Source organism: Cupressus sempervirens, chromosome 10 (assembly GCF_028749045.1).
Source record: "Cupressus sempervirens isolate cs-2001-9-10 chromosome 10, ASM2874904v1, whole genome shotgun sequence".
Classification (NCBI taxonomy): domain Eukaryota; kingdom Viridiplantae; phylum Streptophyta; class Pinopsida; order Cupressales; family Cupressaceae; genus Cupressus; species Cupressus sempervirens.
The window spans coordinates 970,882,464-970,897,801 of record NC_143127.1 but is presented as its reverse complement, the minus strand read 5'-3'; positions in this window follow the sequence as shown (position 1 = coordinate 970,897,801).

Sequence of the window (15,338 nt, the reverse complement as noted above, 5' to 3'; positions counted from 1 at the left end):
GAAACAAGAAATTTCAATTTTCAGTTGACCAAATGACACACTTTTCAACAAGTGGATGACAAATTTTGTTCAAATTGATCAACTACTATTTGAAGGAAGTGATGAATAAAGATGAACTACAGATAATTGATACACTAGTTACAGAAAAATAAGATAAGGGTAAACAATCAACTACAATAACAAATATAGAAGTTCAAAATGATTACTTGGTGAAAAAATAATCAAGTATAATTGTTGGCTTGTTAGTTCAAGATAGTTTGGAGGGAGATCCACGAGTTATATTGAGTTTCTAGGTATCATAACTAGACACCTAATATATCCCATAGTTGAAAAGATAATGATAACAAGGAGCTACAAAAAACTTGGCCCCACCGGAGGAATATTCATGATAAATACATTCAGTTACACCTATTTTTGTCTTTTGTGACTATAGCCTTTTGGTAAATATATTTTTATCTTAAGGATGATTGACTTTCCTCTCTAGGATGGAAGCTTGCTGCATCTTATGCTATATAAATGAGATCCCAAGGCTAGAGTAAGGGTTTGAACTCTTATGTAAATTTGAGTTTTTTGCTATTCTTACATTTTTGGTCCAATTTTCTTGATATTCATTTTATGATGTATTTTTATTTGTAAATATGAGAATACATTAACATTGAAGGATCATTGTTGTCTTGTCTTGCATTGTTCCAAGTTTTATGTTAGCATTGTGTGATTTTCAATTGAAAATCAACAAAAAGGAAAGTTACCATTCACATCTTTTTTCTATGAATCTTGTCTCCATTATTATTAACTAGTTATCTTGAGGTTGTATGAGAAAATCTTAATCAATTTAATGTGACTAGGTCAAGTTGTATATTAGTTTTCTATTGCTTTCAAACTAATGAATTGAGTAAATTCTTTAGTAAGACCATAAGATTTCTAGTCAATAATAAGGATATGTATAAGAATGAGGTTTAGGGAAAATTTTTGATAATATTTATTTTAATGCAACCAATTAGTCAAAATAGTTGGTAGACTCTAAATGTCAAATGGATGAGCTACTGATCAATCATTTAGTTTGCATTTGAAGAGATCATAGATTTGCATCAAGCAAAATTCAAAAATCAAATTAATTTTACTTTAAGGAATGAAGAATTTATTTGTTGGTCATCATTTGTTTGCATTTAATCTCTATGTATTGCAACTCAGAACTATCTATAAAATTTGAGAAGAAATGTGACCTAATATCTACTAAAGGATAGTTTTTATGAAAGAATATTAGTGAGTGAATGTAGTGTGAAGAGAATATCTAGTTTTGAATCCTTTTATCCCTTAGGTGTACCCATCTTGGTTTTGTAGAACATAAAGATTAGAAAATCATTGTGATTTTGTTGAAGTTGGGTCAAGATCTGAAGACTTCTTAGTTAAGCATAGGATATAGCTAACCCTTAGACCAAGTTTCTCTACATTATCCTGGTATCAAGTGATTTTTTTGCTTGTTAGTTTTGAAACACCAACAAAAAATTTTCATAAATTAATCTTTCCATAGAAAGACTTAAGCTCTTTGCAACTATGAGGAGGTGACAACTTCATAATCACTTCTATCCTCTTAGATTCAGTATATATCCCAAATTCATAAATAATGTTATCCAAAATGTTTCCTTTGGTAACCCCAAATGAACACTTCTTAGGTTTAAGAGATATGTTGTATCTTCAACATCAGTTGGAAAATTGTCTTAAATCAACAATATGAGTACTCTAATCTTTTCAAAAGATAGTTAGGTCATCCATATAAATAACCATACATTTATCTATTAGCCTCTTGAATATTGCATCCATTTCTCTCGGAGATGTAGCTCCTATGTTGATTAATCCAAAGGGCATTCTCCTATATCCAAAGGTTCCCCATTTTGTTGTGAATGTAGTCTTTAACCTATCTTTCTTGTCTACCATCACCTAGTTGTATCCTAAATATCCATCTAGGAAAGACATCATTTTAGACCCATTTACAATCTTTAGTACTTCATCTAGTGAAGGTAAAGGGTAATTATCTTTCTGGTATGATTAGTTCAAATTGTGAAAGTCTCCAGTATTTTTCCTTAATGGAACCAAGTTAGCAACCAAGGTATAGTGTTAGATTGGAAGGATAATCTTATCATTAAGAAACATATGGACCTCTTTTACTATTAATGGTTTGATAATGGGGTTAACTAGTCTTTGCCTTTGACAGAAAGTTTTAGCATTAGGCTTCAATGGAATATCATGAGTGATGATGTCAGGATCATATGTCGTGAGTTCTTCATAACTCCATTCTATGACATCTTTGTATTATGTAAGTAACTAAAGCACACTTTCTCATTCTTTAGGATTTCATTCCTTTCCAATTCTCACCAACTTAGGGTCTTCTTCCATTCCTAGATTATATGAATCACCTTCTTCAATCCTATTTTATTCAACAGTTTGTTTACTATGTGTTGATTCATCTCAGTCAAAGATATGTTCCAACTCTACCATCCCCTTAAGAATATTATTAATTTTCAAATTTATAATCCCATCTTCATCTTCCAATTCATCATGCTCAAGTTTTTCATTAGGAGTAACATGAATCTCTTTCCCTTTGAATAAACCATTACACATTATGAAATCAAGAATATGTTGATCATTGTGGAATACCTAGAGGTTAGTAATGTTATCTAGAATAGATAGGGTAGCCACTAATTCATCTAAAAACCTTTTTAGTCTTTTTCTTTCAATAGGTTGTAATGCACTAGCTAAAATTGCAAGGGCATCAAAGACCACATTCCTCCTTCTTGGAATAGACCTTATGTTCAAGGCTTCAAAATCTTCCATCAAGTCCAAAAATATTTTTTGGTAAGAAAGTAGTATTCTATCATTGCAAGAGTAGACTAATTTAATATGTCTAATCACCAATTGAGAATTTCCTTCCACTATGAGAGCTTTGACATCCTTGTCTAATGTGAAGAGAAGTCTATGAATCAAGGATTCATTTTTTGCAACATTTTTAGTACACCTAAATTGCAAATGATATGCAACATAAAAAGGCCTACCTTTTGGATTGATTAGTTCAATACATGCATGAGCTCCTAATTTGCATTTAGAGTCATCAAACCTAAGTGTCCATATTGGTTGTTCTTTTAGTTTCATTGAATTGTGTTTTTCTATTTAAAGTTTTTCTTTCACTTGTACTTTGAAATATTATTTCTTCAGGATCCATTACAATCTATCATGTGTTAGACTTGGTGAGTTACCATATTTTACCATTGATACAAGGATTTTTTGTTTCTATTGTTCATCTTGAATTTCCCCAATCAACTTTGTAATTTTATCAATTTTTGGTTTAGGTTGAACAACTACCAAGGTCCATCTTTGAACTTTTACAAAGCATCTTCTCCTTATGACTTCAATCATCCCTAGTGGAGGGCAAGAAAAACATCCACCATCTGAAGAGGTGTCACCATATGACACATTTAGATGTTTTTTCTCCCCATCATTATCCATGACTTTAGATATGCATGTAGAACTCAAATTTTCTTGTTATATCTCACTTGGAGTTTGATAATTTTTCAAGTGCATTATCTAAGTCAATAATCAAGAAAGAACTTCTTGATAATGTGAGCACTCAAATTTTGAATGAGAAAAAAAATTATGCAATCTACAAAATCTTGGAAAGAGAAAAAAAATTGTGTCTACTTCTTCTTCTAAGCATTTCCAATTCGTAACCATGTTGTCTATGAATTGAGCGATGATCTCTTCCTATGGGGTAGGGTTCATTAATTCTCCATTGAAATTGTCTAATTTTCCAATTGAACTTATCTCCAGAGTCATTACCTTGTAAGAACCTAAATCTAATTGAATAAATGCTACTTCATTAGGTGCATTATACTCTGTGATCATTATCTTCATTTTTAGTTCAACATCTATCTTGATTTGGTTATTCATTCCTTTCAAAAGTAACCATAGTTAGATAAAATCAGTTGACAACCATCCTCTTAGGCACTAGGTCTATTCTCTACTCAATAACAATTTGTCTATTTTCATAATTTTTACCACATGTATGTCTATGATATCTTGAATTCTGGGGTTTGTAGTCAACTACATTTGAACACATTTCAATACCCCAATAACATTTACTTCCATTTTTCAAGTTGAATCACTATTCGAGTGGTGGTTTGTGGAGTGACTACCAACTTCTGAGCTATTGAAAGTGGCATGACATTACAAGAAGCTCATGAATCTATGAGACAATTGTGAAGGTTTCATCATTAAATTATAAGACTGAGCAAGAAAGGAGGCACTTTGGCTTTGTCTTTATACATGGTAGGCATAACGTCACAAGTGTTAACTTTGTCTGATATTGTCTTCTAAGAGCATGTGTTATGTGTTTCTCTTGTATGATCAAGAGTTCTAAGTAGTTCTTCACTTTGATTAGGGTAGCTTTGTATCATATCAAACATAAAAATATTGGCATGTGTCCTTTTTAAATCTTCAACCATAGTATACTTTCCATTTGTCCAAGCCAAATTCTTCACTATCATAAGTATATTTCCTTTGATCTAATTTTTTTGTCCAACATAAGGTGCTCTAGTAGGCACTAGATTATTATTCACTCTTGGATCTAGAAGCATTGGTTAAAACATAAGAGGAATTCCATCAGTCATAAGTTCCCTTCAATTTTGTAAGTTCTAAGTATTTTGATTGCCATTCCAAAAAGTGAACATCTCTATTGGTTTTGGATCTGATTCTTGATTTAATGGAAGGATGAATTCTTCACTGACTTGTATTATTATTTCAAAATCATGCAGACAATCATAAGATTATAACAACATATTATTGAACTGCATAAGGGACTAATTGTTAGGGCATTGTGAATTTTGGTTCATTTCTTGATTTCCATTGAAATATGAGTTGCCACTATGGAATAGGCTTTGATTTTTGTAAAGTTGATTGATGTATACAAATTGAGTGTTATTGGTTTTATCTATAGTGATACTTCCATTATTGGATGAGTGTTCCATTTTCAATTCTACCTTTGGAAACCATTGTTGTGATCTCGAGGATTGAAATTGATCCCTGAATTGTTATTTTTGCTGAAATTACTATTGTAATTTTCACCATAGTTGTTGTTGTAAGGGTATGCATTTTTTCTCTATAATTTAATGTTCTACCCTTATGACAATTTTAGACAAGTTATCTCATTGGTAATCTAAGAGATGGTCTTCTTCATTTGACCTAACTTAGTTGTGACATTGTTTCTTGTCTCTGCAGATGGTTCTGCCTTTTTCTTAAAGAAAGTAGATTTGGAGGTTCATATCCTACATAAATTATAGCTAGAGTTGGAAAAGCTAGTCCTTATTATAGTAGAATTATAGTAAGTGGAATGAACTAACTAGGCATTACTTGTGCTCCAGCAAGATATGTTGGTACTATCATACTAGCATGAGCCAAAACCATCAACCCACCACCATTAATTAGGATTGACATGTTCAATAATGGTAATTTCTTCTTCAAATACTTTTTCCAATGTATCAATATTTGTAGAAGGAAATCTCCTTAGGAAGATAGTAGTGAGGTGATCCATAGCATTAAGATAGATCTGGATTGCAACTTCAACTACTATAGTGTAGGGTGTTCCCAACTTGCACTATGCCATGTGAAAGTGGTGATTAAAATGTGAAATGGTCTCTAATGTATCCCTTTTGATTCATATAAATTCATTATGTATCATTTCCAGGTTGATGGATGTTTTGAATTGATCTAGGAACAATTTTTTAAAGCTTGCCTAGTTGTTGATACATCATGGTGAAAAATTCATGTACTAGTTAAAGGTAACTTCTCCCAATGTGTATTGGAATAAAGGAGGACCACAGTCTCTTGTATAATTTTATTTTTATTTCATATTTCTTTAAAAACCTATATATGATCCTTAGTTGTGTTTTTTTCTCCATAAATAGACCTTGGGAAAAAAATTTTAGGGTTCATGGGAAGGTCATTGAGTGCACTTTGCAAGTTAATTGGTGAATCTACTATGTTTTCAAAGAAGACCATTGGTGGAGGATTAGGTTGAATGATAGGTGGAGGTAGGTTCAGAGGTGGAACTAAAGATGACAAGATTTGGAATGAGAGTGGTAGAATTCTTGATATACCCTTATCATTGCAAGGCTTATGAACATGACTCAATTCTAGGAACTCGTGTCCATCAAGTGAAGACATTAATGCTCACTGAAATGGATATGGTAGATTAGGATCTTTCAATTTGTGTTAATTATGGAAAAGAACACATGTTCAAAAAGTATACCTATACACCTTTTGATAGTGATAGACTTAGAAAACAATTGAATGTCCAAAAAACTATAGAATTTTTAAACCACGACTTGTAATTTTTAATGGTTTTAGATGTCATCCGTCTAGCACCACTTTTTTTGAGCTATTATTTTGCATTATGATAAATAGTATAGAACCTTTCAAATATTTCTCTTGAAAAGATGAAAAAGGACCAACTCCAAGGTTCTAGGTTGTTGTTTTTCAACCTTTTGGGTAACTCAATTGAAGATAAATGTGTATGTTTATAAGGAGGCCTTTACTAGTTTGAACCAATCTACACAACCTATTTCTATTCGAAACATGACCACAAAAGGTATTTTTTATTTTATTTCTTGTTTTATGATGAATGCAATCTATCAACGCAACTATATAAATTCCTATTTTAATCAAGTGTTTGAAAAGAAAATACAAATATAGAGTAATGAGATATTTAAAGAAAATAACTAAAAGGGAAATTCCTAATGGAAATAAGCCAAAGTAACAACATGTCTAAAAATTAAATTATCAAAATGATCTACTATGAAACTAATGAAATTAGGAGCAATGCTTCCTCAACTCCATTGGTGTAATTGTTAATGGGAACTTCAATAATAACTGAAAGATGTTTCACATTTCATCAAATCATGAGGCCACAAAAAGTGTGCTCATACAAGACAAAATGAAATGCAAGAAAAAAGATGATCCTTTCTCCAGTTCATCACAATAATAGAATTTGTTAACACAAGAAAACATGAGAACTAAAAGATCACACAATCATAATAACACAATAAAACCATTGGCTCCATTATTATTCATGAACATGTGCTCACAAAATTAACACACTCTAGAAAGAATAACGACACTTAGAATGAGATCACCAATAGCATATATTATTGCATCAAAATAAGGGTCTAGATTACATATTACATCCATATATTTATAAGAGATTATCTCCTCCTTTTGTGTTAGGAGTGAGAGCTCTTTAAATGAAAACTTATGCTAAAAACTAATGAAATAAATCAAATTATATATAAACTAGATCTCTAAATGGTTCTAAGTAAGTCTTCATCGTTATTTATATCCATTAATAGGTGCATGACATAAACTAATGAAACAATAAGAATATAAGGAGATAGAAGCTATGAGATGATCTGGAAGTCTCTAGAAGCTCTAAAAATGGAAGCTCAACCTTCTTCAGGCAATTTTGAGAATTGAACTTATGTCAAAATAAATTTCCAATCCATGATGATCTAAAATAGCAACTAGCAGTTAGTTATGAGTGTGCTTCTTCTTCTTCAAAACTATCAATGCACCTACACACCTTGCTGATAGGATCCAAAAAATCTTCTAAGTGTTAAAACTTAGTTTCCAACATATGGGTTTTCTTCCACATTATACCAAAATGATGTCTAGATATTTATTATTGAATTTCTCTATTATATCTACCACTTCACTAGCTTTTGATAAATCTAATGTATCATACTTATTCTTTACTATTTGTTGGTAGTTTCTTACTTTTATCCCCATTTTTGCAAAATCTCAAGCTTGGTGTCTAGTTCCAACAATGCCTCTTCATTTTGAATGCTTTTCTTACATCATATTCTGATGAAGCATCTTTGAATGAATCTCTATATTGTTTGACTACTGATTGCACCAAAAAAATCTTGGCCTTTGACTCATCTTCAAAAACCTCAAGGCTAGCAATGTTATAGTATCTTTCTACTTCCAAAAATTGATCTTGACCTTATCTATTGGATTCCCTCATGTAATCCCTCCATTACTTTATTCACCAAGGATATCTTCTCTCTATCCAATCATCAAGTTTATCTATCTCCTTTGCAAATTATACTTCCATCAGCATCCAATATCTTTGACCCTTTATCAATCTGAGTGCTTGTAGATCATTTTCCTAGGTATGTACTTCATCCTTTAGCCCAAAATCTTGTTTACAATGGAAGTCAATTTTTTTGCATTTGACTACATATCATGTAATAGGTTCAAATTACCCTGTATTATTTTTACTCTTCCCTCAAAATTATCATGCCATTGGTGACATGCTCCCAAAAAATGAGTTCATTCGTGGCCTTGCCTACTTCCTTCCCAATGCATTACCAAGAGTAATCTTTGATCCAACTTAATTGGTCCCAACACTTCATTCAAGTAGCCTCTTAGTAGCTCATTATTATTTTAAAATGTTATCAATTTAGAAGCATCCTAATCCATGTGTTTAAACACTTCCTTGAGGGTTATTGTGATCCCAATATGATCTCCTTTATTTGGTAATCTTCAGGAGTCAGTTCTTCAATGTTGGCATGAGGAGGATGAATGAAAATATGGGCTAGAATTTTTTCATTTTGATTATTCATAATGAAGGCAAGTGTTCTAGCATCACTCTTAGGTGGGTCAGGCTTCTTTATTGCATTTACCAATTCCTTCATTCATTCCTCTTCTATTAGCTCCATTTTCCTCTTCAGCCAAAACATAACTTCCTTCTTTAGCCATGATGGTTTTGTGCCTATTAGTGACATGTATTTTTCTAAAGAGGTTGGCTTTGTAGTAGGCTCATTTTCCTTATTACTCCTCTATAGAGTCTTCTCAACTTGAGGAAGATCTTCAGAAGGAGTTTTTTGTACTTTTTTGGTTGATGATCTAGCCTCTATATCTAGGGGAGTTTTTTTAGATACTTCTACTATTTTCTCCTCTTCAAATACTTCATCGAGATGAAGTTTTTCATCTCTTCTTCCTCCATTTTCTAACTTTCTATTTCTGCTTGTATTTTGGAGGAGGTGGAGCTATTGATGCTTTATCCATGATGGTGGCCAAATCCTATGGTGGTTTAATGTAATTCCAAGAGGTCCCTAAGGTAGAGGAGTAAATTGGTTCCAATCCTCTCCTAATGGCTCATTTTTTGGGTATCTCTTATCTTTTCACTTGGTGACCACTAGCATGGAGTTGAAATTTGAGAAGTCAAATACATCAGCCCCTTCACTCTTCATTCATCTATCCACTTATGTTGTTCATCTTCTAAATTTTCTACTTGGATAGGCTCCCTTGGAACAAATGGAGGTGTTTGAGTAGAGCTTCTCCTTTTCCCTTCCCCTACTGCCTTGGTTGAGTAAGTTATTTGACTTAAGGGGAAATTTTATATTTTTTCCCTTTCTTCCTCTTCCTCTTCCTCAGGGATGGTCTCTAGAACCTATGGGGAGTGATTACTTTTCTTCTTAAATATCTTCCTTTAGACACCTACCATAGTTGTTTCTATTCTGCCTCTCTTTGGCACTGGGGGAAGGCTTCTTCCTCTAAATTTCTTGATGGTGATACCCTTGTTCCTCTAGCACTTTTTCCTCTTGATGCTCTAGATGTGGCTCTTGTGGTTCCTCTTTCTCAACTTGAGGTTGGTCAGCTAGCTCTGGCTCTTTTTGGGCTTGTGTTGTTTGGGCCTCAATCATTTGTTTCCTCTCCCTAGGGGTTTCCCTTTTCCTCTTACATTTTCCCTTATCTATCTTTAAATAATCAACCTCCCATTCATGTTGATGCACCACTTCTAACCTAACTAGTGATTTAGTTTGGTAGGTTGGTATGGTGACCTTAGCACCTTTTGCTTTCTGAGGTTTGGTTGTAGCTTGTAAAGGTATGGCTTGGGGAAATGGATCCATCTGAAATGACTTCTAGATCCATTCCCTTGTAAGCTCCACCACATGTTTGGCCTAATGATCTATGTCATCATTGTCCTCACACCCTATTTATGCATTCATAATCAGCATATCATAGATTTATCTCCATTATACAAAGGACCCATACCTTCTAGGACATCCTTTTCTATGGCCTTTAGGGGAATATTTATTTTTAGCACATTTTCTAGTATATGTAGACTCATCCTACAATAGTCCCTAATGTGGACATCATAGTCATCTATTGCATTCATTCAATGATCTTCAAGGGCTTCCTCATGGACCAAATTGTTCCCCATAGGATGTCAAACTATTCCAATATTGTAAAAATATGGGTGAGGAGCCTGATTTTCTTTTAGGGGATAATGATCTCATTTTGAATTGAAGGTAGCAATATCATGTTTTTTCTTTACCTCAAACACCTCGATGGTGATTTTTTAGACCCAAATCTTCTTGTGTTGTTTCCTCACTCTTTCATATGCATAAGTGAGTTGGTGGGCTATCTCCAAAAGTATTAGTCAATCTGAAGGGTACCTTGGGAGCATTTTGGGGTGAAGAAGAGTACCTACTACCTAGAGATATGTGAATGTCTTAAACTAAATGTAGTATGCTCCTACTTTAGTTATTCTTGCTATAGTCTCTACTAACATATGTTTACCATAATCTACCTCTATAAACCTAATGATGGAAAAAATGAATCCATCATTGACTACCCTATATTCCACACTTTGTATGGAGATATTCTTCTTTACTAGTTATGGGTTAACCACATAGGGCTAAGCATTTGAATATTACATGCTTCCTTTCCTATATAGCCCTATGTAGTCAGTAGTTCTGGCTACTAGTAGGTAAACCATGTATAATTTCATATAGAAGCAAGGGTCTATCTTGACTAAGACTAATTTCTCATCCAATTTGTCTCTTGGGATGGTGCCCCAATCAATAGGCATCTTTGCAATCCTTATGATTTCAATGGAGTGAACCATCCACATTTTTAGGTGACCTATTGTAGTGAGTCTCATTACTCTATTGAGGATAATAATTGAATACCTTATGTCATCCTTCATGTACACTCAGGTCATGTCCACTTTGCCTACTCTTTGACTTAGAGGTGTTCTATCAATCAAGAATGTAGTTCATACTTTTCATTTTCTTTGTACCACCTCTCTTCTCTATCATATAATATTTGGAGGCATTTTTTAGTGCTTGGGAGGTGGAATACTTTCTCTATGTTGAGTGGTCAGAAGTCTAGGACTTTCATGTAAAACTCTTCATGACCTTCTCCTCTGTCACATAGTTTTCTACTAGTGTCATAATCAATTTAGAGGGTTGAATTAATGTAGGGTGTGATGTAGGATTAAATAACCCACTCTAAATCAAAGTTTATATTACTATTTTCCTCTCCTTCCTTTTTTTGCATATCATCAAAAATGTGTTCCAATTGGTGTAACCGAGTTTGGTATCCTAGATCTTTGCATGTCCATCTTGTAATTTGGACTTCTTGGGAGCTCCTTGGTATTTGAATGCAATAGCTTTAGGTGTCATTTTCTCTTCCATGGAGGATGATGATGATGTCATTATATCTATACAAAATATGAAAACATTACTCTACTAATGTTGGAAGACAAAAATGAGACTCAACTACGACTTAGCCTAAAACAAAATGAGCAAAAACTGAGCCAAAACTAATCAAATTGGTAAAAAGTCTGCAAAATCTTCCCTAAAGCCACTTTTGTGCACTATCACACTTGTAAAAATTCATAAGGTGCACAAGTTCACACCTTTTTCTCTTTTTGATGACAAAGTGCATAGTTGCACATGTTGCATACTTCTGCACCTAAGTAAGTTGTACAAGGTACATATGTGCACAACTACACACATGTGTATCAGTGCTTGCTAGGGAGCTTGACTTTTATTTTTTTATTTGGGACTCCAGGGATGCACACCTCCAAGAGGTTGGTTTATTCACCTTAAGTTAGGTGTGAGGCTTGAGGAGTGTACTATTGCAACTACAGAGGTCAGTGATGTGTAGAGGTGTGATGCAAGACTACAATGAAAGAGAAGTAAGGGGGAGTGGAGTGGCCAAGCTCTATTTGTAAACCTTGACACAAGATCACACCCATTGAGGGTGAGCAGTTGTGCACATTTGAGGGTGAGTACGTCTGGAGTGTGTGTGCCTCCAAAGGGTGCACAAATGCATTTCCCACTTAGAAATGAACATCTCTAAATGAATTAACTCTCTAAATGGTGATAAATAGGTCTCCACCCTTTCTTATATCCATCAATGAGTACATAAGCATTTACATGACATAAAATAGTCAAACAATAAGAATATAAGAAGATAGAAGATGTGAGATGATTTGGAAGTCTGTAGAAGCTCTAAAAATGGAAGCTTAGCCTTCTTTAGGTGTTTCTGGAAGTTGAATGACCATCAAAATGCATTTTTGGTGCATGGAATTCTCTAAAATGGCAACTGGCAATTAACTATTAGTAAAACTATGCACCTTTGTGACAAGATCCAAAAAACCAAAAAATCATCAAAGTGCCAAAATTAAATTTTTGGCATATGGGGTTTCTTTCCCTTTATACCAAAATGATGCTTGGATTTTAATTGTTGAATTTATCTATTGTCTCTACCAATTCACTAGATTTTGGTAAATCTAACGCATCATACTTATTCTTTATTATTTGTCGGTAGTTACTTCTATCCTTGTTTCCACAAAATCCTCAAGCTTGGTGTCTAGTTCAAACAATGCCTCTTGGGTTCTAAATTCTTATTTTACATCATCTTCTGATGAAGCATCTTTGAATCTATCTCTAAATTTTTAGACTATTGATTATACCAAAAAAATCTTGGTCTTTGACTCATCTTCAAAAATCTCAAGGCTAATAGTGTTATAGTACCTTTTAGCTTCCAAAAATTGTTGTTGAGATTTATCTTTTATCTATTGGATTCCCTCATGTAATCCCTCCATTACTTTATTCCCTAAAGATATCTTCTCTATCCAATCATCGAGCTTATCTAGCTCCTCTATAGAATATGCTTTCATTAGCTTTTGGTACCTTTGACCCTTTATTGATCTAAGTGCTTGTAGATCATTTTACCCAGTGCGTACTTTATCCATGAGCCCAAAATCTTGGTTTATAATGGAAACCATCTTGTTGGCATTTGTCTAGATGTTGTGCAATAGGTTCAAATTTCCCTATATTATCTACACTCCTCTTTCCTCAAATTTGTCATGTTATTGCTAACGTGCTTCCAAAAATGAGTTCATTTCTTTTTCTTCCTGCTTCCTTACCAATGCATTTCCAAGAGAAATCTCTAGATTTTGTAGGTCAATGGGTCCCACCACTTCATTCAAATAACCTCTTAGTAGCTCGATCTTCTTTCACAATATTATCAATTAAGACTCCTCCTAAAATATGTGTTTAAATACTTCCTTGAGGCCTATTGTGATCAGTACTTTTTCCAAATCCATTGTGGGCTTTCCCAATATGATATTCTTCATTTGATAATCTTTAGGAGTTAGCTCTTTAGTGTTAGAATGATGAGGAGGAATGACAATATGGGTTAGAAGTTCCTAATTGTAATTCTTCATAATGAAGGCAAGTGTTCTAGCATCATTCTTATGTAGCTTAGGATTCTTTATTGATTTTACCAATTCCTTCTTTCATTCCTCTTTCTTTTTCTCCATTTGCTTCTTCTATTGAGACATAACTTCCTTCTTTAGCCATGATGGTGTGGTGCCTAATGGTGACATGTACTTGGCTGAAGAAGTTCGTTCTAAAGTAGGCTCATTTCCCTTATTACTTCTCTCTAGAGTCTTCTCATATTGAGGAAGATCTTTGGAGGGAGTTGCCTTACTTTGTTGGGATGAGAATCTAGCTTCTATATATGAGGGATTTTTTTAATTTTCTTCTTCTATTTGCCTCTCTTTAGATACTTCATTGGAATGAAGCTATTGATAATCTCCTTCATCCATTTCCTAATGTTCTAGTTCTACTTATATTTCTAGAGGAGGTGGAGCTATTTATCCTTTATCCATGATGTTGGCCAAATCCTACAATGTTGGTGATGGAATTCCAAGAGATCCCTAAGTAGAAGAGGTAGTTTATTTGAATCCTCTCCTAATGGCTCATTTTTTGCATTATCCCTTATCTTATCACCCACCATCTGAGTACCTACTAGCATGAAGTCAAAATTTGAGAGGTCAAACACATCAGCCTCTTCACTCATTATCTCATCTATCCACTTCTATTGTTCATATTTTGAAGTTTATACTTTGATAGGCTCCCTTGGAGCAAATGGAGGTTTTTGAGTAGAACTTATCCTTCTCTCTTCCTTTCTTGCCTTGGTAAAGTGAGATCTCTAACTATGGGGGAAAAATTCTATGTGTTCCCCTTCTTCCTCTTCCTCTTCTTTAGGGATGATCACTAGAACCTATGGGGAGGAGTACTTTTCTTCTTCAATCTCCTCCTTTGGATACCCACTAGAGTTGTTTTAATTCTAGCTCTCTTCAGAACTAAAGGGGAGGCTTCTTTCTTTGAAGTTCTTAGTGATGGTGACCCTTATTCCTCTGGCACTTCCTTCTATTTCTACTCTAGTTGTGGCTCTTGTGGTTTCTCTTGCTCAACTTGAGGTAGGTCAACTAGCTTTGGCTCTTATTGGGCTTATGTTGTTTTGGCCTTAGTTTCTTATTTCCTCACCCTGGGGGAGGTCCTTTTGCTCTAACTTTTTCCCTTGTCTTCCACAAAATACTCAACCTCCTACTCATGTTGATGCACCAATTTCTAGCCTAACTAGTGATTTGGTAAGATAGGTTAGTATGGTACGCTTAGCACCTTTAACTTTCTATGGTTTGGTCATAATTTGTAAAGGTAGGGCCTAGTGAACTGGATCCATCCAAAATGGCTTCTGGATCCAATCCCTTCTAAGCTCCACCACACATCTGGGTTAATGATATATGTCATCATTCTCCTTATGCCTTAATTTTGCATTCATATTCAGCCTATCATACATTTTATCTCTATTATATAAAGGATCCATAACTTTTTGGACATCCTTTTCTATGACCTTTAGGGAAATCTTTATTTTTAGTACATTTTCTGCTAGATATAGACTCATCCTACAATCATCCCTAATGCAAACATTGTAGTCATTTATTGCATTCATCCAATGATCCTCAAGGCTTCCTCATAGACCAAATTGTTTCCCAACAAGATGTTTAATCATCTCAATGTTGTCAAAATATGGGCAAGAAGCCTGGTGTTCTTCTAGGGGACACTAATCCCATTCTAAATCAAAGATAGTAATATCTTGTTTTTAATTTACCTCAAATGTCCCAATGGTGATTATGTTGACCC